Source organism: Odocoileus virginianus, chromosome 7 (genome assembly GCF_023699985.2).
Source record: "Odocoileus virginianus isolate 20LAN1187 ecotype Illinois chromosome 7, Ovbor_1.2, whole genome shotgun sequence".
Taxonomy (NCBI): Eukaryota; Metazoa; Chordata; class Mammalia; order Artiodactyla; family Cervidae; genus Odocoileus; species Odocoileus virginianus.
This window is the reverse complement of record NC_069680.1, coordinates 36,131,585-36,155,754: the sequence shown is the minus strand read 5'-3', so window position 1 is coordinate 36,155,754 and position 24,170 is coordinate 36,131,585. Positions and strand designations below refer to the sequence as shown.

At 40.5% G+C, this 24,170-nt stretch overlaps 1 pseudogene; it reads right to left on the bottom strand.

Moving 5' to 3' along the window:
* LOC110126823 (PEST proteolytic signal-containing nuclear protein-like) overlaps window positions 1-22,840 on the bottom strand; it is a 37,692-nt pseudogene extending 14,852 nt beyond the window's left edge.
* Between the last annotated feature and the right edge of the window lie 1,330 nt (window positions 22,841-24,170).

The window sequence follows — 24,170 nt, the reverse complement described above, 5'->3', positions numbered from 1 at the left end:
CAAGAAAGATTGGTATAGTCAAAGCTAAGGTTTTTTTAGTAGTCATGTATGGATGTGAGAGTTGGACCATGAAGAAGGCTGAGCACTGAGGAATTGATGGTTTTGAACTGTGGTGTTGGAGAAGACTCTTGAGAGTCCCTTGGACTGCAAGGAGATCAAACCAGTCAATTCTAAAGGGAATAAGTCCTGAATACTCATTGGAAAAACTGATGCTGAAGCTGAAGTTCCAATCCTTTGGTCACCTGATGTGAAGAGCCAACTCATTAGAAAAGACCCTGATGCTGGGAAAGATTGAAAGCAGGAGGATAAGGGTATGACAGAGGATGAGATGGTTGGATGGCATCACCAATTCAATGGACATGAGTTTGAGGAAGCTCCAGGAGATGGTGAAGGACAGGGAAGCCTGGCATGCTGCAGTCCATGGGTTCACAAATAGTCAACAGGACTGAGTGACTGAACAACATCTTTAGTTTGATTCCAAACAAGAGAAATTATTAACCATATCCCTAACTGCACATGGGTGTTGCTGTTTAAGGACTGATGGCAGTTCTGAGTCTTTGTGTTGTTTTTTTTTAATTAATGCTTGTTTATAGCAGTTCTTAAAATATTTGAACAGATCAATCAGAGATAACTCTCTTTTAAAAAAAAAAATAGAAAAATGTCCCTGTTAATTACTTATCTTTCCTCATGTCAAAAATCACTAATGGATTAACCCTGTAGTATTTATTAGCTATAGAAGTCTACTGTTGAAATTAAATGTCTCTCCTTGCTAGGATACAGACAGACTTTACTATGGTCTGTTTAGTCATTTGATGTTGAGTCACTTTGTCTCTGATATGAGAGATGTTTATAAAATCTTTGTTATGTCTATTGAATGTTCTAACTTAGATTTGCGTGTCTGGATATTGAAATTCTTTCAGGGTCAGGGTCAAGCAAAAAGATCTTCAAGAAGGCTGTATGACCTACAAGGCTGCCCCCATAGAAAGCAAAAATCGAAACTACATGCAGAGTCTCCACTGCAGTGTTAATATCGGCCCCGTGGACATCCAAGGACAGTTCAGAACTAAAGCCTCCTAAGGGTGACAGTGTGAGTCCTGCCACTGTAAGTTCACAGTGAGACAACAGCAGTTCATAATTCCCTGCGTTAGGGGGACACAGTACTCCCTGGATCCTGTGGGCACTCCTGCCGGGGTACAGTGCAGTGAGCTCTGTGAGGCCGCTCCCAAGGTCTGCTAACAGGTCTCCCATTTGGGAGACTAACTCAGGGTTGCTGGGATGGTTGCCTTCCCTGTCTCTTTGATTTCCTATTCATCTCAAAAGGGTTCATTTGGCTGGCTCTGTGTTTGGCTCATTTTGGAAACAGTTGCCACAGGGGAACATTATTGTTTGGGAGTGAAGTGTTAAGAGGAGCAGGTGCAGAGAGAGAACACCACGCTGGGAAGACAAGCCTTCCTACCTCGATCTATTCATTACACATGGAGCAACTGCAGAGAGGGCTAGGGATGCAATGCTAATGAGGGAAAGAACACACTTCTCAGTTCATAAATTTGATGCTAAGGAAACCAAACAGAAAGCAAAGGCATGATAATGAAAAGAACGGCCCTAAGGTTGTATGGCTCTAATTCCAATATCAGTTTCAAATAGAGAGAAATTTTTGCATAGGCCGAGATGACTATTCTAAAATTTTGTAACTGCCATATATACATACATATATATATATATATAATCTGTACTTAACTATACTCTAAGCTCCTTAAAATGTAGAACTTTATACACTTAAGATTCTTTTGCATGTACTGATGCTGCTGCTGCTAAGTCGCTTCAGTCGTGTCCGACTCTGTGCGACCTCATAGACAGCAGCCCACCAGGCTCCCCGTCCCTGGGATGTACTAGTATTCAATAAATTAGAGAAGGAAATTAATGTTTGTTGAGTATCCTATGTATGCTCCCCATCATGAATTATTATGTTTATTTCTGGTAGAACTGTTTTTGCACATATTATATTTTGTGCTTTGCAGATGAGCAAATATGCACAGAATGTTTTAGTGACAAGCCCAATGTCTCAGAGTGACTAACTGGCAGGATCTGCACTCAAATGCATGCTCTCTCAGCTCTACCACCTTGTGAGGAGTCCCACAGTCTTATCTCCTTCCTTTTCTTTCTACTGTTAAGAATTCATGTGATTATAGTAGATCCACCTAACTAGTACAGAATAATCTCTATCTTAAATTCAACCAGTTATTAACCATAATTACATCACTAGTTCCTTTTATGACAAGGCAGTCTATTGGTGATGGGTTAGGGTGTGTAATCATCTTCAGGGTCAAAATTCCTTAAAAGACTATAAGCTACGTCTCCATTGCTCACATCAGAACCAGTTTTATCCTCTGAATCAAGTTTAGGTCATTTTATGCAGGATGACTGAATACTGAAACTTCCTTAAGCTATTCTGCTCATAACTCTGATGTTGAAGACCGATGAAGTGATATATTTAGGCTGCAGTACAAACTGAGAAACTGCTCAGGGTGCTAGGATTACAATGTGACACAATATCCTGTGTCAGGGCATAGATCTCATGCAGGAGAGGAAGAGCATCAGAGCTTTGATAGTGCCCTTAAGAGATTCATTATTTATTATTAAACTCTCTGGATGGAAAGACCAATGGTAAATTTATCAAGAATTCTACAAGCATTATTGAAGTGAGTGATTTTTCTGCATCTCAAATAAGAGTCTCATATAGGCATCAAAGTTAGCCAAGATAAAATGTCCAAAATATGAACGTGAGGAATTTATATGTACAAGCAAGTGATGTCATTAACCTGAAAAGATGTCTTTCGACTTAAGATGACCTTCTAACTAGATGGTTTTCCTGACCTAGATTTTTCACCTTAACAGTCTCATTTGCTTCATACCTGTCTAAATGCTGATGTGGTTTTCATTTATATATGCCAGAAAATAAATCAGACAAAAATATTTCCTAGCTTTCAGGCATCACCAACAAAGTTATAAAAAACTTTTTCAGTGAGAAGAAACTACTATTAACTTGTCTTAGAAAGAAAATGGAAAATCATACAAGACAACTTCATTGAAAAGGTCCAAGACTCTTGCCAGGTAACTAGTTCTAGAAATTAGATTGTAAGAGTGAACCAAGACTATTTACTCTACCTGAGAACCTAGAAGGAGAGCAGGTTCTTAGAAAGCACTAAAGGTCCAGCCAAGGAGACTAGCATCAATCAGCTGCAATGATGTTGATATGGCAAGTTGAAGGACCAGGAGCCAGACAGAAGGTAAAAACAGAATGTGAATAGGGATGAGGGCCAAGTTCGGAGGGTTGATAGGCAATCAATTTTATGGAAAATAAAATGAATTAAATCCAGGAAATGGATGCAGCTGGCTTAAAGGAATAAGGCAGGCATGCAAAAACCCTAATGATATCACCAATATTTTTCTTAGGGTATACACTGACTTTATATATAAAATAGTATGTGCAATTTAAGAGTTACCAATATACTTATCTTCTTAAAAGCAATTAACTTCTTTGCCAGTCATGTTCCTAATACTTCTACATGCCCTTGTTATGTTAGACTGAAAGGTAAGTACAGTGTAACACATGTAGAGGATCTCATACTTAGACATGGCTGACTTGTCCAGTAGTAAATGTTGTTGTTGTTGTTTAGTCATTAATTCATGTGTGACTCTTTGAGATCCCATGGACTGCAGCATGCCAGGCTCCTCTCTCTATGGGAATTCCTAGGCAAGAACACTGGAGTGGGTTGCCATTTCCTTCTCTAGGGGATCTTTCCAATCCAGGGATCGATTTCATGTTTCCTGCGTTGGAAGGCAGATTCTTTACCACTTAGATCGGAAGGTGTTAGATCTGAAAGTCTATGTAGAACTCTGAGATCTCCATGTATCTGGTTCATTTGGATAACTAAAGTAGAAGCCAATTTTCACATGAGGAAAATGGAGCATAAGTAAGAGCTTAGAATTCTAGAAAGAATGAGAGAGAGATAGGAAGGCTGTCTGCCTTGGCAACCAATAGGTTAACAAGTCTCAGCAAAATTTGTATGAAATCTATCTACAAATGCTTTGTTCAGTGAAGTCTCCCTATTCTTACATCAAACCCACTCCTCTTTGTTTGAGCAAACCATAGTGGACTTTTACCTCTTGTACCTGAGAAGATTTTGGTTAGAAGGCATCATTATTATTGTATCTTCACTGTTTTTGGAAGATCCTGAGTAGACAGAGAAGTCATCTAAAGAGAATAGTAACTCTGGAAAGAGAGCAGAGAATGAAAATTAGAGAAAATATTAAGGATAAACTTTGCCAATATCAATATTACTACAAGAGTTCAAGAGTTCCTCCTTTACACTTAAAAATGTTTGTGCTTGTACATATTCATGTTTGGTAAGATATCATATAAATCATAAAATATCATTTATTCATCATTGTAGTTCTTGATGGTGTTAGAGTTGACTTCATTCATAAATGTCCTAAATGATTTAATATCTGTTCTTTTTCTCCTTATCTTTCTTGTTCTTCAAATTAATAATAGCTAAGGGTGGCAACCAAGAGGAGCTACCCCATGTCCAAGGAGCAGCAGTGTGTGGGCGCAGGAGGCCGAGAGGAGCTACTCCATGTTCAAGGTCAGGAGGGGTGGCCGTAAGGAGATACCCCTTGTCCAAGGTAAGGAGCAGCGGCTACACTTTGCTGGAGCAGCCGTGAAGAGATACCCCACATCCAAGGTAAGAGAAAACCAAGTAAGGCGGTAGGTGTTGCGAGAGGGCATCAGAAGGCAGACACACTGAAGCCATAATCACAGAAAACCACCCAATCTGCTCATATGGACCACAGTCGTGTCTAACTCAGTGAAACTAAGCCATGCCGTGTAGGGCCACCCAAGATGGATGGGTTATGGTCGAGAGTTCTGAAAAAAAGTGGTCCACTGGAGAAGGGAATGGCAAACCACTTCAGTATTCTTGCCTTGAGAACCCCATGAACAGTATGAAAAGGCAAAATGATAGGATACTGAAAGAGGAACTCCCCAGGTCGGTCGGTGCCCAGTATGCTACTGGAGGTCAGTGGAGAATTAACTCCAGAAAGAATGAAGGAATGGAGCCAAAGCAAAAATAATACCCAGCTGTGGATGTGACGAGTGAGAGAAGCAAGGCCGGATGCTGTAAAGAGCAATATTGCATAGGAACCTGGAATGTTAGGCCCATGAATCAAGGCAAATTGGAAGTGGTCAAATAGGAGATGGTAAGACTGAACGTTGACATTCTAGGAATGAGCAAATTAAAATGGACTGGAATGGGTGAGTTTAACTCAAATATTCATTATATCTACTACCGTGGGCAGGAATCCCTTAGAAGAAATGGAGTAGCCATCATAGTCAACAAAAGAGTCTGAAATGCAGTACTTGGATGCAATCTCAAAAGCGACAGAATGAGCTCTGTTCATTTCCAAGGCAAATCATTCAATATTATGGTAATCCAAGCCTATGGCCCAACCAGTAATGCTGAAGAAGCTGAAGTTGAATGGTTCTATGAAGACCTACAAGACCTTTAAGAACTAACACCCCAAAAAGATGTCCTTTTCATTATAGGGGACTGGAATGCAAAAGCAGGAAGTCAAGAAATACCTAGAGTAACAGGCAAATTTGGCCTTGGAATATGGCATGAAGCAGGGCAAATGCTAATAGAGTTTTGCCAAGAGAACACACTGGTCATAGGAAGCATCCTCTTCCAACAACATAAGAGAAGACTCTACACATGGACATCAGCAGATGGTCAACACTGAAATCAGATTGATTATATTCTTGCAGCCAAACATGGAGAAACTCTATACAGTTAGCAAAAACAAGACCAGGAGCTGACTGTGGCTCAGATCATGAACTCCTTATTGCCAAATTCAGACTGAAATTGAAGAAAGTATGGAAAACCACTAGACCATTGAGGTATGACCTAAATCAAATCCCTTATGATTATACAGTGTAAGTGAGAAATAGATTTAAGGGCCTAGATCTGATAGACAGAGGGCCTGATGAACTATGGACGGAGGCTTGTGACATTGTACAGGAGACAGGGATCAGGACCATCCCCATGGAAAAGAAATGCAAAAAAGCAAAATGGCTGTCTGAGGAGGCCTTACAAATAGCTGTGAAAAGAAGAGAAAGGAAAAGCAAAGGAGAAAAGGAAAGATATTCCCATTTGAATGCAGAGTTCCAAAGAATAGCAAGGAGAGATAAGAAAGCCTTCCTCAGTGATCAACGCAAAGAAATAGAGGAAAACAACAGAATGGGAAAGACTAGAGATCTCTTCAGGAAAATTACAGATACCAAGGGAATATTTCAAGCAAAGATGGGCTTGATAAAGGACAGAAATGGTATGGACCTAACAGAAGCAGAAGATATTAAGAAGAGGTGGCAAGAATACACAGAAAATTGTACAAAAAAAGATCTTCACGACCAAGATAATCACAAGGGTGTGACACTCACCTAGAGCCAGACATCCTGGAATGTGAAGTCAAGTGGGTCTTAGAAAGCATCACTATGAACAAAGCTAGTGGAAGTGATGGAATTCCAGTTGAGCTATTTCAAATCCTGAAAGATGATACTGTGAAAGTGCTGCACTCAATATGCCAACAAATTTGGAAAACTCAGCAGTGGCCACAGGACTGGAAAAGGTCAGTTTTCATTCCAATCCCAAAGAATGCTCAAACTACTGAACTGTTGTTCTCATCTCATACGCTAGTAAAGTAAAGCTTAAAATTCTCCAAGCCAGACTTCAGCAATACAAGAACCGAGAACTTCCAGATGTTGAAGCTCATTTTAGAAAAGGCAGAGGAACCAGAGATCAAATTGCCAACATCCACTGGATCATCAAAAGCAAGAAAGTTCCAGAAAAACATCTATTTCTGCTTTACTGACTATGCCAAAGCCTTTGACTCTGTGGATCACAATAAACTGTTTTAAAATTCTGAAAGAGATGGGAATACCAGACCACCTGACCCACCTCTTGAGAAACCTGTATGCAGGTCAGGAAGCAACAATTAGAACTGGACATAGAACAGACTGGTTCCTAATACAAAAAGGAGTATGTCAAGGCTGTATATTGTCACCCTGCTTATTTAACTTATATGCAGATTATATCATCAGAAATGCTGGGCTGGAAGAAGCACAAGCTGGAATCAAGATTGCTGGGAGAAATATCAATAACCTCAGATATGCAGATGACACCACCCTTACAGCAGAAAGTGAAGAGGAACTAAAAAGCCTCTTGATGAAAGTGAAAGAGGAGAGTGGAAAAGTTGGCTTAAAGATCAACATTCAGAAAACTAAGATCATGGCATCTGGTCCCATCACTTCATTGGAAATGGAGAAACAGTGTAAACAGTGTCAGACTTCATTTTGGGGGGCTCCAAGATCACTGCAGATGGTGACTGCAGCCATGAAATTAAAAGACTCTTACTCCTTGGAAGGAAAGTTATGACCAACCTAGACAGCATATTAAAAAGCAGAGACATTACTTTGCCAACAAAGGTCCATCTAGTCAAGGCTATGGGTTTTCCTGTGGTCATGTATGGATGTGAGAGTTGGACTGTGAAGAAAGCTGAGTGCTGTATAATTAATGCTTTTGAACTGTAGTGTTTGGGAAGACTCTTAAGAGTCCCTTGGACTGCAAGGAGATACAACCAGTCCATCCTAAAGGAGATCAGTCCTGGGTGTTCATTGGAAGGACTGATGCTGGAGCTGAAACTCCAATACTTTGGCCATCTCATGTGAAGAGTTGACTCATTGGAAAAGACCCTGATGCTGGGAGGGATTGGTGGCAGGAGGAGAAGGGGATGACAGGGGATGAGATGGCTGGATGGCATCACCAACTCAATGGACATGAGTTTGAGTAAACTCCGGGAGTTGCTGATGGACAGGGAGGCCTGGCATGCTGTGATTCATGGTGTCGCAGAGTCAGACACGACTGAGCAACTGAATTGACTGCACTGAGTGTCTATTCTACTCAAGGAGAAAGCTACAGTGTCTGTTTCTCTATGTCATAAGATGATTTCTAGCTGAGTTTTAAGAAAAGTTGAGCTGGTAAAGTGAAAAAAATGATAATTTTATTGTTTTCATGATAAAAAAGAGAAAATTGGAGAACACTGCTTTTTAAGGGAATTCCAAAAATAAAATGTGCTGTGTAAAGGAAAAAACAAAAAACAAACAAACAAAAATGCTTGTTGGCTACAACATGCAAAATCTTAAATTAGAAAGAATAACCAGGAAGTCTATTAATAGTTTATCCACATGCATCTAAAATTTCACTTTAAAGTTCCAAGGTAACTTTTCTAGTAAATGGCATAATTAGTTTTGAAAACCATGTAAGGCATTTTTCCCTTTAAAAAGAGTAAACAGTATAGTAGAAAGGTTTTTTATGAAGCTGTCTTATTCTATTGTGTACATTTGCTTAATTATGTATCTTTTTTGTTGTTGTTGGTGGTGGTGGTAGTTCATTTTTTTTTCCAAGTATGAAAGGAAGATCTCCATAAATTTCTAAAATTATTCCATGGTTATCAATTGTAGATTTAATAATGATCACTTACATTTTCTTAGAAATCATCTACATTATCCAGACTTCCAAAGTTATCTATATATTGACATTTAATTATTTTGGTGTCTATTGTTCTTTCCTCTTTTTCCTTCAAGCTTTTTACTTTTCATATTGGATAGGTTAGTGATATGTGTATTTAATTGGTTCATTAAAAATATTAGCTCAAAAAATAAAAATATTGGCTCTTATAATTGCATATCAATTTTTCTTTTTGCTAAATAATCTGTATTTTTATTGTTTCTTTTCTCTCTCTCTCTCTCTCTCTCTCTCTCTCTCTCTTTCTATTGCTAGAATTTGAAGTTGCTAAGACATTGGAAAAATAGAAGCACACTTTGTTTGGGAATGCCTGAATGCTATCAGTTCAGTTCAGTCACTCAGTCGTGTCTGACTCTTTGCTACCCCATGACTCGCAGCACACCAGGCCTCCCTGTCCATCACCAACTCCCGGAGTTTACTCAAACTCATGCCCGTTGAGTCAGTGATGCCATCCAGCCATCTCATCCTCTGTCGTCCCCTTCTCCTGCCCCCAATCCCTCCCAGCATCAGGGTCTTTTCCAACTGAATGCTATAGTATAAGACTATTCTCTTATAGAGTCTGAATTTAAACAGAGACAATTTCATAGTTTTTCCTCAACACTTGTAGAATCCAATGTGTGTAGACTGTGTCTTCAATATCTTCATGTCTTATAGGCAAGCCAGAGACAAAGAAAAGAAAATGTGCTGAGATGATTTTATCCCTATTCTGTGTGACCGCAAGCCTTTTAAGTAATGTACTCTCAACTGAATATATCAACAACTTTTAAAAATAAATGATTACATGTATAGTTTCTTACAATCAATTCATAATGAAAGTGGAATTTTTAGTTCTTTTTTTAATCTACTCTAGTTGAATGTTCAGTTTTTTCTGTTCTAATAATGTGTTTGAAATAGATTTCTTCTGTGTACAGCTTTTGACATGCTCTTGAATTAGGATTATGATGTAATTTGTTATTTTTATTTCTATATATTTGGTCTTTTGTTTATATCCCTAATGGAGGGGGAGAGAGAGACAGAAAGAGAGGGGGTTACTTGCATTTTTTAAAATTCTTTTTATTAATTGCTCATTGTACTGCAGCTTATACAGAAAACTATTCAAAATCACATTTTAAATTTCTCGAGAATAGGATACATCTCTGACTACAGGTATTTCAACACAGTTATATCAGGGAAGGAGATCAAATCAGTCAGTCCTAAAGGAAATCAACCCTGAATATTCATTGTTGCCAAAGCTGAAATACTTTGGCCACCTGATGTGAAGAGCCAGAGCTCACTCATTGGAAAAGACCTTGATGCTGGGGAAGATTGAAGGCAAAAGGAGAAGGGGGTGACAGAGGAAGAGATGGATGGCATCAATGACTTAATGGACATGAGTTTGAGCAAACTCTGTGACATAGTGAAGGACAGGGAAGCCTGGAGAGCTGCAGTCCATGGGGTCGCAAAGAGTAGGACACGACTTAGTGACTTAACAGGAGCAACAACATGTAAAGCTGACACTGGCAAAATTAGCTAGAATGGAGCTTAGCATTTGACTTAAATTCTAATGTCTAAGGATCTCATAATGAATACTGCTTTTTCTGCACGCAAGAACTAATGATTGTAATAAACCTGTGTGAAAGGCATTAACTAGTCCTGTAGACTCTAACTAGCATTCTGACCCTCTGATCCTCAATGTTCTCATACACAAAATGAAATTGTGGCTAACAGGATTTCTAAGCTTTCTTCTAGCTGTAATATTTTATGACTCTATTCTTAGAATTTGATAACCTTTATCTCCTTGCACTTCCACATATGGCAAGGGATTAGATAAATAGAAATGAAAAATCAGCTATCAAATTTAGCTTATTATGCCTAAACATTAATGCAATATAATATAATCTCCTGAAGGGTAAAATAAATAAGTGGGTAGAAACATACATGAGATAGAATAGATCATCTTCCTATTGCTAGTTGAAGTTGTTTTATCACAGAGACTGTTAGAGAGAAAAATGAATGAGTAAAAATAAGTCTATTTGTAGCAGAGCCAAACAATATTATAGTGATTAAATAAATTATTATTTTCCCAGATGGTGATTTATTGTCTAGTAGACTGTTAGATTGCTTTTAAAAAGTAAACAAAGAAACAACAATAACAATAAAACTTGAAACCCCATTGGAAGTAAGTATTTTTTACTTAGAAATTTAACTTATTTATATTTGGGAAAAATAGCTTTGATGCATTCCAAAGAGAAAGAAAAACATATGCCAAGAAAAAATGGTGGGAAAGCAAGTTGGAAGTTGAAAGCAATGACACAATATTCAAGAAACTCAGAGTGCTGGACATGCTTGTGACATCAGATAGAGGTGAAAGATGGAGAGAGGTGGGCATGGATATGAGGAATTAGGATGGAGTCTTTATATGTCATGTTAAGCAGCTAAGGCTAAGGAATAGACACTCAATGCTTACTTAATTTTTAATCCACTTAGTTATAAAAAGTTGAGTGTGAAAATTCTGAAGAGTCTACAATAATGTGCTTTCCTTGTGTGGCCTCAGTTTTCTGCTTTTATTAATGTTAAAGTTTTGGTAGATTGTGATTTATGGATTTTTTTTCCTTTGATTATAGTTAAATTTCCCTTTTAACTGATTTTTCCTTTTTCTTCCTTGATTTTTGTTGTCTTGATACTAATGTAATTGATCTAACTTTATCTTTATAATATTTTCTAAACAAATGGGTAATTCCCTTCCTACTTTAACCAAGACATATTTATTTATTTAGAGCTTCAAGGTGGGAGTGGGAGTTTAGAAGAGGACAGCATAGTTGGTGTTTTTGGAGAGACACAAATAGTGGACCTGACCTCTGCTTTCCATGATACTATTGTTCATTTACTAAGTCACATCTGACTTTTAGTGACCCCGTGGACTGCAGTATACCAGGCTTCCCCATCCTTCTTGTCAATCCTTCCAATGAATATTCACAGTTGATTTCCTTTAGGATTGACTGGTTTGATTTCCTTGCTGTCCAAGGGACTCTCAAAAGTCTTCTCCAGCACTGCAATTCAAAAGCATCAATTCTTAGGTGCTCAACCTTCTCTATGGTCCAACTTTCACATCTGTACATGACTACTGGAAAACCACAGCTTTGACTATACAGACCTTTGTTGGCTTTACATGATGTACTTTCAGTAGAGAGAGCAGAGAATACTGCCATCAATCAAGACTTAGACATCTCTGAGAATGCAGTGGGCTCTGGCACACAGCAATATATCTAACCACAGCATCTCCAGCAATTACAGAGTGCTTTGCAATTGGTGTGATGCTTTCCAAGCTATTCAGTCATGTATTCATGTTCACTGAGCACCTCCCTGGGTGAGGTGTCACATGAGGCTCCAAGGAACTATCAGAAGGAGAACCAGAGAGAAACATTCATGCCAGCCTGGAGCTTATACTCTGCAGAAGAAAGCAGCACATAAGCCAGGAAACAAACGCACAGGTAATTAAGGTATATGATAAGTGCGATGAAGAAAATAGATATGATATTTTTGATGAAAATGTGAAGAAGGGTCACTCTGAGGAAGGAAAATTTAAGCTGAGGACTTTTGTAGGGAAAGTTAAAATAAAACTTTTTTTTCCAATTATAATTTTTTAAAATGCCATCTGTTGATGCATTTCAAACAAAAAGCCCAGAAAGTCAAGTTTATTGTAATATACATTCTGTTTTCTAACAAAGAAAAACCCTTGTTGAAATATACCAACTAGCTTTTAATATCCCATGTCACTCAAGTAGCTTTATAATCTCCAACTAATGCATAGAACCAGGGAATTATCACAGAGATGAAACTGGTTGGTAAAAACTAAACATGTTTTCTCTTTGAAAGCTTTTCCCAAGGAGTTTCACTGGAACAAACAAGAGTGAGGATGAATGTTAACATTCAAATTGTGACAGCTCTCCGCAGCCTCTGCTATTTTTTGTTACGCAGAATAAAACATCGCCTCTTCCCCCACTCAATAAATAACAAATTTTTAAAAATTAAAAGAAGGAAACATAACCCACTTCATTAAGAGTCTTAAGAAAGTGACTTTAGAAACATCCCACCCTCGCCTTCTCCCAGAGTCCAAAAGTCTGTTCCGTATATCTGTGTCTCTTTTTCTGTTTTGCATATAGGGTTATCATTACCATCTTTCTAAATTCCATATATATGTGTTAGTATACTGTAATGGTCTTTATCTTTCTGACTTACTTCACTCTGTATAATGGGCTCCAGTTTCATCCATCTCATTAGAACTGATTCAAAGGAATTCTTTTTAATGGCTGAGTAATATTCCATAGTGTATATGTCCCACAGCTTCCTTATCCATTCGTCTGCTGATGGGCATCTAGGTTGCTTCCACGTCCTGGCTATTATAAACAGTGCTGCGATGAACATTGGGGTGCATGTGTAAATTCTTGAGTTGATCCACACTAAGGTAAATCTTAAACAGCATTAATGAATGCCATCCACAAGAAGAATATAAAATTGCATTAAATCCTCATCCAATAAAACTGAAAGAACCCAAACCTAAAGCACAGTCTTATTTGCAAGTAATGTTCTGTATTTGACAGCCACAGAACAATATCTTACCAGTAAGTGGAATTCCTGGTTGCATCTCCAGTGCATGTGTGTGTACTGTCACTTCAGTCATGTCTGACCCTTTGGGACCCTACTCTGGCTCCTCTGTCCATGAGATTCTCCAAGTAAGAACACTGGAGTGGGTTGCCATGTCCCTCTTCAGAGGATCTTTCCGACCCGTGGGATCGAATCTTCGCCTCTTCCATCTCCTGCAATGGCAGGAGTGTTCTTCATCACTAGCATCACCTGGGAAGACCTTGTATCTGGAGACTCATACAATAACAAAACAATTTATACTGATTAACACACTGCTGCTGCTAAGTCACTTCAGTCGTGTCTGACTCTCTGTGATCCCATGGACTGCAGCCTACCAGGCTCCTAGTCTCTGGGATTTTCCAGGCAAGAGTACAGGAGTGGGTTGTCATTACCTTTTCCGATTAACACACTAGTGAATGACATTTCCATTTCTAGGTATCTATTTGACACCTAAAATGTTTGTCTTACCTGCTAAATCCTAAACACTTATCAATTTTAAGCACAGCCTCATGTAACTATGTTTCTTGCTACTGCTACTAGATCAGCTACAACCAATTCTTAATTGAATAACTGGCAAGCAGTAGGCACTCTTCACTCAAAATGGACTGTGGTAATAAAGCCGTTAGGATGAAAGCAATTGGGAAAATTGTAACTTGCTCATAAAATGGTAAACTGAATGAAATTTCAAAGAGGTGAGTCGAGGGTGTACCTCTATTTCTGCTAGTAAGACATTGGGGTAAAATAGGACTCATAGTTTATTTCTTTATATTAAAAAAAAACAAAACAAAACTATGGACAAATTCAGGGAACAAAGAGATAAGACACGAAATGCTCTGGATGCAAGGTGGAAAAGTCCACTGAGATTTAGGTTATGGATTTGCATCTCACTGTCATCAAAGACATTAAGGTTCCTTCAGTGATGGGCAGGCCATTAAAAACTTTGATGCATAGCTGTGAAAAGAAGGGAAGCAGAAAGCAAAGGATAAAAGGAAAGATATTCCCATTTGATGCAGAGTTCCAAAGAATAGCAAGGAGAGATAAGAAAGCCTTCCTCAGTGATCATTGCAAAGAAATAGAGGAAACAATAGGAAAGATGAGATCTCTTCAAGAAAATTAGAGATACCAAGGAAAATTTTCCTGCAAAGTTGGGCACAATAAAGGACAAAAATGGTACGGACCTAACAGAAGTAAAAGATATTGAGAGGAGGTGGCAAGAATACACAGAAGAACTGTACCAAAAAAGATCTTTACGACCCAGATAATCATGATGGTGTGACACTCACCTAGAGCCAGACATCCTGGAATGTGAAGTCAAGTGGGCCTTAGGAAGCATCATTACAAACAAAGCTAATGGAGGTGATGAAATTCCAGTTGAGCTATTTCAAATCCTGAAAGATGATGCTGTGAAAGTGCTGCACTCAATATGCCAACAAATTTGGAAAACTCCGCAGTGGTCACAGGACTAAAAAAGGTCAGTTTTCATTCCAATCCCCAAAATAGGCAATGCCAAAGAATGCTCAAACTACCACACAATTGCACTCATCTCACACATTAGTAAAGTAACGCTCAAAATTCTCCAAGCCAGGCTTCAGCAATATGTGAACTGTGAACTTCCATATGTTCAAGTTGGTTTTAGAAAAGGCAGAGGAACCAGAGATCAAATTGCCAACATCCACTGGATCATCAGAAAAACAAGAGAGTTCCAGAAAAAACATCTATTTCTGCTTTACTGACTATGCCAAAGCCTTTGACTGTGTGGATCACAATAAACTGTTGAAAATTCTGAAAGAGATGGGAATACCAGACCACCTGACCTGCCTCTTGTGAAACCTGTATGCATTTCATAGATATGAACTGGAACAGTTAGAACTGGACATGGAATAACAGACTTGTTCCAAATAGGAAAAGGAGTACATCAAGGCTGCATATTGTCACCCTGCTTATTAACTCATATGCAGAGTACATCATGAAAAATGCTGGGCTGGAAGAAGCATAAGCTGGAATCAAGATTGCCGGGAGAAATATCAGTAACCTCAGATATGCAGAAAGTGAACAACTAAAGAGCCTCTTGATGAAAGTGAAAGAGGAGAGTGAAAAAGTTGGCTTAAAGCTCAACATTCAGAAAACTAAGATCATGGTGTCCAGTCCCATCCCTTCATGGCAAATAGATGGGGAAACTGTGGAACCAGTGGCAGACTTTATTTTGGGGGGCTCCAAAATCACTGCAGATGGTGATTGCAGCCACGAAATTAAAAGACACTTACTCCTTGGAAAGAAAGTTATGACCAACCTAGATAGCATATTTAAAAACAGAGAGATTACATTGTCAGCAAATGTTCATCTAGTCAAGGCTATGGTTTTTCCAGTAGTCATGTATGGATGTGATAGTTGGACTATAAAGAAAGCTGAGCACTGAAGAATTGATGCCTTTGAACTGTGTTGGAGAAGACTCTTGAGAGTCCCTTGGACTGCAAGGAGATCCAACCAGTCCATCCTAAAGGAGATCAGTCCGGGGTTTTCATTGGAAGGACTGACATTGTAGCTCAAACTCCAGTACTTTGGCCACCTGATGTGAAGAGCTGACTCTTTTGAAAAGACCCTGATGATGGGAAAGATTGAGGGCAGGAGGAGATGGGAATGACAGAGGATGAGATGGTTGGATGGCATCACAGACTCAATGGGCATGAGTCTGGGTAAACTCCAGGAGTTGGTGATGGACAGGGAGGTCTGGCATGCTGTGATTCATGGGATCACAAAGAGTCAGACATGACTGAATGACTGAACTGAACTGAACTGAACTCCATTAAAATGGGATTACTGTATTGTAAAAGAAATTCATAGGATTGTAGGAGTGAAGAGGAGGAAAAAGAAGAAAAGCAATTTGATTTCTAACTGTCATCCAGCATGAAGATTACATCAGAAAACATGCATAGACATATTATGAAATTACTTTCACAGTGTATGAACATCAGCCACCCTAGTCTGTCATAATATTCTTAGAGGATTTGTGGTCCAGGTACTTTAGATTTCAGCTCTTGGCTGATAACAGCCTACAGAACATCATCATGAATTAAAGATGGAAGGATCATAGAACTCAGAGTAATACAAGGGGAAGTTGATCAGGTTTAGTTTTATGCATGTTCAGTGAAAATAAAATGCATTGGAAAATACTTTTAGAGCCAAATAAAGTAGGCTTACAGAGGAGTAAGCAAAAAATACATAAATGATTGATAAATGTATCCTTTGCAATAGATTTTTCTAAATTAGTATTTATAAGGAACATGAAAAACAGCCCAGGAGACAGTGCCTTAATAATTTCTCAGTGAATGTGTTTGTGCCTCCTATGACCCAGTAAAATCCTGGGTGCTGGAAATAAAAAATTAAGAAGGCAAAAATATTCTCATCTTTGTAGAACTTAGATTCTAGGCTGAGGTAGGAAGAAGAAGATAGACAAGTGAAAGATGATAAATATAATATGAGGCCCCTAATGTCTGAGGGGGACTTCCCAGGTGGCACTAGTGGTAAAGAACTTACCTGCTAATGCAGGAGACATAAGAATTGCGATTCGATCCCTGTGTTGGGAAGATCCTCTGGAGGAGGGCGTGGCAACACATTCCAGCATTTTTGCCTGGAGAATCCTAGGGACAGAGAAGCCTGGTAGGCTATAGTCCACAGAGTCGCAAAGGGTTGGACACGACTGAGGTGATTCTGCAAACAACTTTTGAGGACACAATCAGATTGGGGAAAAAGATATCAAAACAAATATTTTTGACAATATAAGAGGAAACAGAGAAATCACTTTTGTTATGTATGGTCAGTCTCTGTTATTTATCACCATGCCCTCATTCAATGAATAGTAGTTTCTATAAGGGCCAATCCAAGTCTCAACAAAGTTACATTTTATCAGTGATGCTAGTTATGAATGGCAGCAAGTGCAATTAAATGAGGAAGCATGTCAAACACTTAGGAATTTGGGCTGTCCTAGTAATCTCCTCGCCATGATCAAAGCTCAGAAAGAATGATGTATCCCCTATTTTCATGGGGCTACACATGCATATGTAGGAAACACAACATATACAACAAAACACTGCTATCCATTCTATAGGAAATGACTCTAAGAATGCTTTCCCTAACTCAGCAAGCCTGATTCCTTACCTGGCCAATTGTTACTCTCCTGTATTCTTTCCATTTCCTTGTCAGGGGACTGTGTAATTTCCTTGGTTCTGCCTCATCACAACAAAAATTTGAAGTGATGGACCAGTGTTACAGCTCTGTGTTATAGCTCAGTTTTATTTAGAAAGTAAAGGACAATACATCCTCAAGGCATGAAGGCATGCCAGCCCAAAAGACACGAAAAGACACACACACAAAAGACACAAAAAGAGAGAGTGCGAGCGCATGAGACCCTGGCCCTTTGGCTCCTCTTTTTTTGTTATTTTCTCCTCCCCCTGGGCCTGCCCTATGTAAATTGGGCTAGCCAGGAGTGCTGTTTGTTCTACCTGAGGTCCTCACTCTGGTCCTTGGACCTTCCTTTGTTCTATTTTCATGGGCTTTTCCCTTCCTTGTCTTTTAGCCACCACCTTTATGGACCCTTTTTTCCTATTCTAACTACCTAACATTCCCCCCTCAAGAGATGGGAGGCCCAATTCTTTGGTAATAGGAGTGTCAAGGTCTTTCCGGCTACTTCCTGCTGAACTGGGACAGCAAGGGGCATTGGGCCTCCCCCTCTTGGTAGGCTCAGGCCTCAGAGTCCTTATAATGGTGTCCATCTAAGGGTGAGTGATATTTTCTGTGGTTGGTTTAGTTTTATGTTTCCTTATTGAACTGGCACTGCATGTTGTAGCTTGTTGACCAGGGCAAGACAAAACAGGTTAGACAATTGATAATACATGGAGCAATCATAAGCAGCATCAAGATGGTGATAACAAGGATTAGTAGGGGCATTCTCTCATTCTCAGTCACAAAGTCATATTCAACTCCTTGTGAGCCCATGGACTACTGTCCACCAGGATCCTCTGTCCATGGAATTCTCCAGGCAAGAATACTGGAGTGGGTATTTGCCCTTTTCTCCCATTAGCCAATCCAAATTCTCATCACCAGGAGGATCAAGTCCTTTCCTGTTCAGGGATCAGAAGGTCTATCTCCTGTCTGTTTTGGAGTACAACCCCTGCCAAGATGTGTTGGCTCTTAAGAGGTGTCCTAAGAAATCTTATCCCCCACAAACTTAATTTTGGGGGTGTTCATTAGGGGCACTCATTTATAGTTCTGAACAGGTATCTGAGATTTTCTAGGGGCCCACAGGTGTATTGAGTGTCCTCTTCTGTTTTCTTCCATGGCTTGACTCATCAGTAGTGAATACAGGAATTGTGTCCCAATACCTTAACTGCTGTGAGGGTAGAAAGTATTACAGGATAGGGGCCCTCCCATGTGGGCTAGAGTTGAGCCTTTGGGAACCCATCTTTCCAGACTTTAATGAGAACTTGAGTCCCTGGAGCATATAGTGGTGACTACTTAGACCCTTTTGGGTCCTGGTTGACACCCCACAAGCATATATCCTGTTGGAATTGCCCAATGGCCCTGGTATAAGACTGGGGGTTCTGAGCCTCTGGATCTAGGAAGAGGTCATTGACATAAACAAAAGGTCTCCCATATAGCATCTCATAAGGTCTAAGACCAACCTGTTCCTTATAGGCGATACAGGTGTGGAGGAGAGCTATTGGTAAAGCCTCCTTCCATCCCAGGGAAGTGTCCTGGCTTATCTTTTTTTAATCACTGATTTTAAGAATTGGTTGGCTCTATCTACTTTTCCTGAAGACTGAGGTCTCCAGGCACAATGGAGATAATAAGTAATGCCCAATGCTTTAGAGACCCCTTGGGTGACCTTAGAAGTAAGTGATGTCTCATTGTCACTTTGTAATGACCTGGACAGACCAAATCTCGGAATGATTTCATGGAGTAGTTTTTTTTCTTTCTTTTTTTTAACACTTCCTCAGCCTTCTAAGTCCAGGTGTGAAAGCCTTCAATCCATCCTGTGAATGTATCTATCATGACTAATAAGTATTTACACTCTTGAGAAACTGGCATCTGGTTGAAGTCCATCTGCCAGTTCTCTCCTGGGTAGGTCCCATGTCGTTGGATGGGCTGGGCCAGCTGGGGTCTTTGAGCTCCTTAAGGGTTGTTTAATTGGCAAGTGGGACAAGAGAAGACCACTTGCCTTATAGTCATCTGGAGGTCTGTTCCTCTGAAGTACCTTGGAAGGCCTTTCCCCCTAAATGAGTGGTGTCATGTAAGGAGTTAACCAACTTCAATTAGAGGTCCCCAGGCAGAAAAAGGAGTCCCTCCTTTTAGAACCACCCCATATGATCTTCTTGAAAGACCTCACTCTTAGCTTTAAGAGTCTCACCTTCAGTATATGAAGGAGTTTCTGGCAAATTACTCTGTGGCACTAAGGTGGCAACCCCTATTAGGTCATTGTTCTGTAATGGTGCTCTCTTAGCTGCCTGATCGGCTGCTTGGTTCCCTCGCCACTTCTGTGCTCCCTTTATGGTGTCTTTTACAATGGGAGATGGAAACCTCAGTGGGCAGATGGACTGCCTCCAAGAGTCTAAGGAGTTGATCACCATATTTGATTGGGGACACTAGGGTGGTCAAGTGGCCTCTTTCCAAATAGCAGCATGTGCATGTAGCACCAGAAAAACATATTTGGAGTCAGTGTAAATTTCTACACTTTTTTTTCCTTTTCCAAACTCTAAAGTTCGAGTTAGAGCTATCAGTTTAGTTCAGTTGCTCAGTTGTGTCCCACTCTTTGCGACCCCATGGACTGCAGCACACCAGGCCCCCTTGTCCATCACCAATCCCGGAGTTTAGTCAAATTCATATCCATTGAGTCAGTGATGCCATCCAACTGTCTCATCCTCTGTCATCCCCTTCTGTTCCTGCCTTCAGTCTTTCCCAACATCAGGGTCTTTTCAAATAAGTCAGTTCTTCGCATCACGTGGCCAAAGTATTAGAGTTTCAGCTTCAATATCAGTCCTTCCAATGAATAGTCAGGAGTGATTTCCTTTAGGATGAACTGGTTGGATCTCCTTGCAGTCCAAGGGACTCTCAAGAGTCTTCTCCAACATCACTGTTCAAAAGCATCAATTACTGTTCAGCTTTCTTTATGGTCCAACACTCATATCTGTACATGACTACTGGAAAAGCAAGAGCCTTAACAAGACCGACCTTTGTTGACAAAGTAATGTCTCTGCTTTTTAACATGCTGTCTAGGTTGGTCATAACTTTCCTTCCAAGAAGTAAGTGTCTTTTAATTTCATGGCTGCAATCACCATCTGCAGTGATTTTGGAGCCCCCCAAAATAAAGTCTGCCACTGGTTCCACTGTTTCCCCATCTATTTGCCATGAAGTGATGGGACCTGATGCCATGATCTTAGTTTTCTGAATGTTGAGTTTTATACCAACTTTTTCACTCTCCTCTTTCATCAAGAGGCTCTTTAATTCTTCTTCACTTTCTGCCATAAGAGTAGTGTCATCTGCATATCTGAGGTTATTGATATTTCTCCCGGTAATCTTGATTCCAGCTTGTGCTTCATCCAGCCCAGCGTTTCTCATGATGTACTCTACATATAAGTTAAATAAGCAGGGTGACAATATACAGCCTTGACGTACTTCTTTTCCTATTTGGAACCAGTCTGTTGTCCCATGCCCAGTTCTAACTGTTGCTTCCTGACCTGCATACAGCTTTCTCAAGAGGCAGGTCAGGTGGTCTGGTATTCCTATCTCTTTCAGAATTTTCTACAATTTATTTTGATCTACACAGTCGAAGGCTTTGACATAGTCAATAAAGCAGAAATATTTTTCGGGAACTCTCTTGCCCTTTCGATGATCCAGCAGATGTTGGCAATTTGATCTCTGGTTCCTCTGCCTTTTCTAAAACCAACTTGAACATCTGGAAGTTCACAGTTCACGTATTGCTGAAGCCTGGCTTGGAGAATTGTAAGCATCACTTTACTAGTGTTTGAGATGAGTGCAATTATGTGGTAGTTTGAGCATTCTTTGGCATTGCCTTTCTTTGGGATTGGAATGAAAACTGACCTTTTCCAGTTCTATGGCCACTGCTGAGTTTTCCAAATTTGCTGGCATATTTAGTGCAGAACTTTCACAGCATCATCTTTTAAGATTTGAAATAGTTCAACTGGAAGTCTATCACCTCCCCTCACTTTGTTTGTAATGATGCTTCCTAAGGCCCACTTGACTTCACATTCCAGGATGTCTGGCTCTAGGTGAGCAATCACACCATAGTGATTATCTGGGTGGTGAAGATCTTTTTTGTACAGTTCTTCGGTGTATTCTCGCCACTTCTTCTTAATATCTTCTGCTTCTATTAGGTCCCTACCATTTGTGTCCTTTATTGATCCCATCTTTGTATGAAATGTTCCCTTGGTATCTCTAATTTTCTTGAAGAGATCTCTAGTCTTTCCCATTCTATTGTTTTCCTCTATTTCTTTGCATTGATCACTGAGGAAGGCTTTCTTATCTCTCCTTGCTATTCCTTGGAACTCTACATTCAAATGGGTATATCTTTCCTTTTCTTCTTTGCTTTTTGCTTCCCTTCTTTTCAGAGATATTTGTATGGTGGAGGTAATGAAGATAATGGTGACCTCCTTCAAAAAATCCCTTGTATGTACTGCTACACTCAGTGCCCCCAACCCTGCAGCAGGCCACCTCCAACCCAGGCCTCTGCCAGAGACTCCTGGACACACAGGCAAGTTTGGGACAGTCTCTTGTGGGGTCACTGCTCCTTTCCCCTGGGTCCTGATGTGCACAAGTTTCTGTTGTGCCCTCCAAGGGTCTGTTTCCCAGTCTGTTGTAAGTTCTGGCAGCTCTATGGTGGGTTACTAGTGACCTCCTCCAAGAGGACTTCTGCCATTTCCAAGCCTGTGGCACCCAGAGCCCCTGTCCATGTGGCAGACCACTGCCAACCTGTACCTCCACAGGAGACACTCAAGCACAGCTCTGTCTCAGTCTCTGTGGGGCCTGGTACGCACAAGGTTTGTTTGAGCCCTCTGAGCGTCTCTGGTGGGAATGGGGTTTTACTTTAAACACAAATTTGACCTTCTTACTGTCTTGCTGGGACTTCTCCTTTGCCCTTGGACGTGAGGTATCTCCTCCCCGCAGCTCCAGTACCTACTGTCTTACTGGGGTTTCTCTCACCTTGGACATGGGGTATCTCCACACAGCTGGTCCAGTGAAGCATAGCCGCTGCTCCTGCCCTTGGACATGGGGTATCCCTTCACGGCTGTTCCAGCAAAGCATAGCCACCACTGCTGAGTCAGAGCTATGAGCTCAGCTAATTGGGCTGAAGTACCTGGTGGCAAAGATGTAGCCTCTATGGTCTCAAAATTGTAGACTACTGCATATCCGGCTCTTCTTTTTCCATCCAAGACAAAGCTGCATCTATCAGTGTACCAAATATTCTCAGGATTGGTCAGAGGATCTTCTGACAATCCCTCTTGTGGTTTTGTCCAGTGGCCCAAGGTTTCTGCCACATCCAGTTGCACCCTTGGCTCCAGCCCCATGATGATTATCTGCGACAGGCAGGCTGGCTAGAATGAGCCACTTCAGTCCTTTTGAACCATCTTGAGGGAAGGCTTGGCACTTGACCTTGAGGATCTAGGATCCCAAGAGTAGAGTACTGACCAATATCCCAATTGATGGTATTTGTAGCAAGCCATTTTAGGGGACTTTTCATGGTTTGAAGACTCTTTGGCCCACCTGTCTACAGATTAGGCATTTGCCTGGTGCCTTGTCCTTCAAGGACTCAGGAATTACCATAGAGCTTCCCTGGAAGGTGGCCAGCATCTGGGCATGCCTTGTTTCTTTCCTTTACTTCCTTTCCTGGGCCTTGGCTTCCCTCTCCTGTTCTCTGCTATAAAATGTATCAGTGGCTATCTGGACCATCTCATCTAAAGAGGCAGCAGTGTCCTGCTATGAAGCTGTTATAATTTTATCCTGATGTCTAATGCATATTGGGGCAGGAATTTGTCCTTTAATATCACCTGTCCCTCGTAAGAGTTTAAGTCCAGATTGGTAAACTTTTGGAGGGCCTCTTTAGCCTTTCCAGAAAGGCAATGGTGTTCTCATTGGGCTCTTAACTTATCCCTGAGACTGGGCACAGTCCCGCAAACAATAGGCTTCCCTTTATTTCTATGTGTGGACTTCCTTAGGGGTGAATCTTTTTGAAGCTTATCCTACCCAGTACTGTTGCAATCTGAGAGCCAGGCGACCCCAGGTCAGGGTGCAGATCTTCAAGCAAGCTGAGGTGTGAGAGCCTCCTGGAGATCGAATCCCTGGGCAGGTCGAGGCATGTCTACCTCCTGGGACCCCCGGATTGGAGTTGGGCATCCCCAAGGTCGCCAGCGTGACCAGTTCTGGGTAGGATTAAGGGGTTGTAATCTTAACTCATTGCCAGATTGTTCACTGCAGATGGGAGTAGATATCATGATGTAAAGCAATCCAAGCCTGTTCGTTGAGACAGGGAACCTGGTGAAACAATTATAAGCCTTATCCTCTTACTGCTCTAAGAGATTATAAGTCACTGATTTCCTCCCCTAGTCCTCCATAAGAGCAGCTTAGGGTATTTACAATGGAAAACATTTCATTTTCATAGGCCCACTTTAGGCAGTAACAGAAGTAATGACAAAGGAGTGGGTTATCTGGCTCTGTTAGGGGCATGAAGAGTATTTTAATTATAAGTGGGGTGGAGCAATGTTGCCTATAGGGGGGCAGGGTCCTGGTTGTAGGAGTTAGTAATTGGCTTAAGAACAAATTGATAAGCAGACCAAATGTTCCATAAAAGTGGAGTGGAGATTTGATCCAGGGATATGTTTGTAACTTTAGAAGAAGGGT